Below are 5,074 nucleotides of genomic sequence, written 5' to 3' on the forward strand. Positions count from 1 at the left end.
AGATGCTCTTTTCTCTTTGTAATGAACCCTTCTGGTTACTTTATATCGATGTTTTCTTCAATACTTCCATTAAGGAAAGCTGTCTTGACATCCACTTGCTAAATCTCATAGATAAAAGAATCTGGATAGACTTATGCATGGCTACCGGTAAAAAAGTTTCCTTTTCCAACAAGCCTTGCTTTGAAAGTTTCTACTTTCCTGTCTATCCCTCTTTTCCTACTGTAGACTTATTTTCACCCAATGGCTTTTTCACCATTTGGTGATTTTATAAGCTCCCAGACTCTAATACATATATTCTAATTATGTATTCTTTGCAAAGATGATGTATCTTTATCTTGGAGTGCTTCGTCATATGTCCAGATATCAGGTTCATGTCCACCAACGATCGAGTCCAAAGACTCTCCCAAAACATGAATCTTTTAGGTTGCCTAACAACCCTCCCACTACGACAAGGTACTTTCTGTAATTGTGTATCATTTGTGATACGTGTTGCAGTTTCTTGTGATATTTCATCTTGTACAGTTGGTACTAGGTTAGATGTGTCCTTTACTCATGGGCTTGTTGTTCATAATATAGTCTAAAATCGAGCTTTGGTGCCAATAATGACCTTCCGATTTTAAGGACTATAAACCTCTTTTCATTTTTCTAGGATAACTCAAAAACAAGTGAACTCATGTCCAGCTTATCAGTGTCTCTCACGTGCTAGACCACCTAAATCCGAATATGCTTCAGACTAGGCTTATGCTCATTCTACAATTCTGTGGGAGTAGAGAGTTCTTACTTAGAAGGTATTATGTTCACTTCCGTTTCCAGTGTATATCTTTAAAATGAATTTGGTAATTTTCTGAATAACTCATCATCGATCTAATTATTCCATAAGAGACTTATACCTTCTTTCTACTACATCATTCTATTGGAGTGTACCAGGTATAGTTAATTGGGATTGAATCCCGACTTCTGATAAATGACTTCTAAATTCTCCCAAGAGGTACTCGCCACTACGATATTACCATAGTGACTTGATACTTTTAATTTTATGTTTCTCCGCATCAGCCTTGTACTCTTTGAACTAATCAATGCACTTAGTCTTGCGGTGCATCAAGTAAATGTATCTATATCTCAAATAGTTGTCTATAAAATAGACAAAATATTCGAACCTACCTCTTGTCTGGATAGTCATAGGACCACACAAATCAGAATGAACCAATTCCAACACATCCTCGGCTCTATACCCCTTAGACTTTAAAAGTTTCTTGGTTATTTTTCCTTCCAAGTAAGACCCGCAGGATTGGAAAGATTTCCACTACCAATGAACCTAAGAGTTCATTGGTTTTTATCCTTTGAATCCTACTCAAATTAATATAACCTAGCCTTAGACATCCAAGGATGTGATTGGTTCATTTCCGAAGGTTCCTTTCTCTTATTAAGGTTAGAAGATGTGTTACTAATTTCCATTTATTGCATTGTGGAAGTTATTGGATTTATAAATTGTCAACCAACGTACCAGAACAGATATCTTTCCTATTTTCTTGATAATAAGTTTGTTATCAAAATAGTTAGAATATCTATTCTTCTATTGTTTAGAAACCAAAATCATATTCTTTCTAAACTTGGTACGTAAAGATAATTTCTTAAAATCTATATTTTATTCCTATCAGAGGATAAGGATCTCCCACTGCAACAGCTACCACTTTTGCAGCAATGCCCATTTAGACGGTGACTTCCCCTTCATATAGTTATCGAGTTTCCTGGAACCTCTGCAATAAATTACAGACATGATTAGTGGCTCCTGTATCTACACACCAAGTACCGACAGATAACACCACTAATCATGTATTAACTAATGAATGAAATACACCTATTTTGTTCTTAGTTCTAAGAGGACGGTCTACCTAAATGTCCAAGTCCTATTTCCAATCATTACAATTGGGACTACTAAGTCTATTCTATAGTATAACAACTAGGGGATTGTCAAACATTTTAAATCCAAAGAATCACAAAAATATTTGGTCAAGACCAACACCTTAAAATCACCATGAATTTTATCCATTAATGTGGACGTATACAAAATCAAAAAGGAGATTTTATCCATGAATTTTATCCATTATATGCCACGATAGTGTGGACGTATACAAAATCAAAAAGGAGATTTTATCCATTAATTTTATTATCTCGTCATCCTAACTTTATGACAAATAAAATTAATAGTTGGTCTATCAAATATTTGGTCAAAATCTTTGAATTTGAAATAATATTGATTCCTCAAAACAATATCATTTAAATTCACCAACACCTCAAACACTGTGAATTTTGCATGCCACGATAGTGTGGACATATACAAATTCAAACATTTGTAAGAGGAGGGTTTTACCCATTAATTATCTTGTCAATAAGTCTTTATGACAAATAAAATTACCTCAAACATCGTGAAATTTGGATGCCACGATAGTGTGGACGTATACAAAACCAAACATTTATTAGAGGAGTTTTTCCCATTAATTTAATTTTCTTGTCAACCTGACAAATAAAATTACCTCATACACCGTGAATTTTGTATGCCACGATAGTGTGGGCGTATACAAAAACTCGACATTTGTAAGAGGGGGTTTTAATTTTATTATCTTGTCAACTAATCTTTTTGACAAATTAATAGTTGGTTTTCCTTTAATCACACAAATAATAGCAGTGACTCCGATGGGGAGAATACTATTAGACGTGCCTAAGTGTGTACCATTACTTGACACTAAGTTCATTAATAAGATTATGCCCCTTCCGATGGAGAAGATCACACGCTCTTAATTAATTTCCTATAGTCATCCTAAATGGAAGTTTGATCGAGTGATCCACAAACAAACTCATCCGATATGGAGGAAGGCACTCAGAGCCAACACGCAAGTTTGTTTGCATCACTTACAAACCAGTAATGGAGACCGTGGAATTTATTAAAATAAATCCCTCTCCCACTTAGTTATTTAAAGTGAGGAATTTTAAGTTATCCTAGCATACATCACATGCATACACACACATCACAGTAAATAAAAGCAATAAATATGGAAATTATTTTCCAACTATAATGGCCTTTTCCTGTTACTGTCCTCCATGTGCACCAACCCTAGCTGCTGCCATCTTTAGCCACCGTTATCAGGTCGAGTCGTCGCATCCATCTTTCTTCTTATTCCGCTACACCTCTGGTGCTCCAAAAGTACCACGCCTCTCAAGAATCCGATCCGCGACAAAAATAGAATTTTACATATATCGATCCTATATTCCACAAAGGAATGCACATGTAATTTAGATTGAAAATAAAATTCTAAAATCCTAGGGCTAATACAGCTCCTTCTTTATTAGTTACATACAATCATGCACACACAAAATAATCCCCTTGACATGTCCAAGGGTCCAATCACACACAACATCTATAAGCCATAATAGTTGGAGCCTGCAACCACAAAGTTAGCGCATCCTACTATTATCCTGCCTAAATTATGTATGACATGTGCATAACCTAATTTGAAAACCAAACACACAGAGGCAAACTCTATCTCTGATACCAATTGTTGGTTAGTCCTAGGAAAACGTACTGGTTCCACTATACAAAAATTTTTGTACAAGTGTCGAACCTTTCCTTAAATAACCTATTGTGTTCTTTAGAAGTTAAATTAGGAATCGCAGACGGAACTTAACATCATTGATTCCAAATTTAACTTATCTGTTCTTAGTGGTTTAGATTTGAATCGCAAGCGAAACTTAACACTATTGATTCAAATCCACCTATGTTATTAATTTCATTAAATATTAATTTCCAAAATTAACTTCCAGGACTGCATGTCGAGGCACATGGCCTTCTTGGATATGGGAGCAACCACCACCGCCTAGACAAAGCCTAAAGCTAATATTTAATTTCCTTAAATAACTCTAGGTTAACCAAAAAGAACAATCGAATCACAAATTCGAAAAAGAAGAAAACACAAACTCAAAAAATAAATTTGAAAAACTAGATCTAATTGCCTCATGTGTTTGGAATTCATACAAAAGAAATACAACTAGTATGATGCGAAAATTAATTACTAATTATACCTTCCTTTGTAAACTTTAATTACCTCTTGATCTTCTACCGTATTCCTCTTCTTATCCTCGACGTTGTGTGGGAAACGATCTACCGAGATGAGAATCCACCTAAGCCACCTTCTTCTCCAAGCATGATTCGGCCACCACAAATATTCCATGAATAGATGTGGTTCGGCCACCACCACCAAGCTCCAAGGAATGCTTCCTTTCTCTCCTTCTTCTCCATGTTAAAATCTGGCCATCTTCAAGCTCCATGAGATTACAAGGTCCGGCCAATGAAGAAGAAAGAAAAGGAAGAAGGAAACATAATAGGGTCGACCACCATCAAGGAAGAAAAGAGAGGAAGAAAAATAATAGAGTTGTTCGCCATGAAGGCACCTCTACCTCCTCTTTTATATTCCTTGATCTTGGCAAATAAGGAAATTTAATTAAAAACTTCCTTAATTCTTTTTCAATTAAAAACAATTTTCCTTTTCATTATTACATGGCCGGCCACTTATTTCCCCAAAACAAGGAGAGTTTTAATTAAAACAAAAATTAAAACTTCCTAATTTATTTCCGGAAATTTATAAAAAATTTCTCCAATAATTTTTCCCTTCATGGTGGGTTATAAAAAGGAAATTTTATAAATAAAAATATTTTTTTAAACATGTGGATAATTTTCAAAAAGGAAAGTTATCTCTAAAAATTAAAATATCTTTTCAATCTACAAATAAGGAAAGATATCAAATCTTTTCTTAATCTTTTGTAGAAACTAATAAAAGAGAATATTTAATTTTTAAAACACTCTTTTAAATTATGATCATGGTTAAAAAGGAAAGTTTTCTCAAAATTAAAATCTCCTTTCAATCTACAAATAAGGAAAGATTTCAAAACTTTTCTTAATCTTTTGTAGAAAACTATAAAAGGAATGATTTAAATTTTAAACTCTCTTTTAAAACCATGATATCTACATAAGAAATAATTTTAATAAAAATCATTTTTAATATTCTAGTGGCCGGCCACC

This window comes from Zingiber officinale, chromosome 5A (assembly GCF_018446385.1).
Source record: "Zingiber officinale cultivar Zhangliang chromosome 5A, Zo_v1.1, whole genome shotgun sequence".
NCBI classification, from domain to species: domain Eukaryota; kingdom Viridiplantae; phylum Streptophyta; class Magnoliopsida; order Zingiberales; family Zingiberaceae; genus Zingiber; species Zingiber officinale.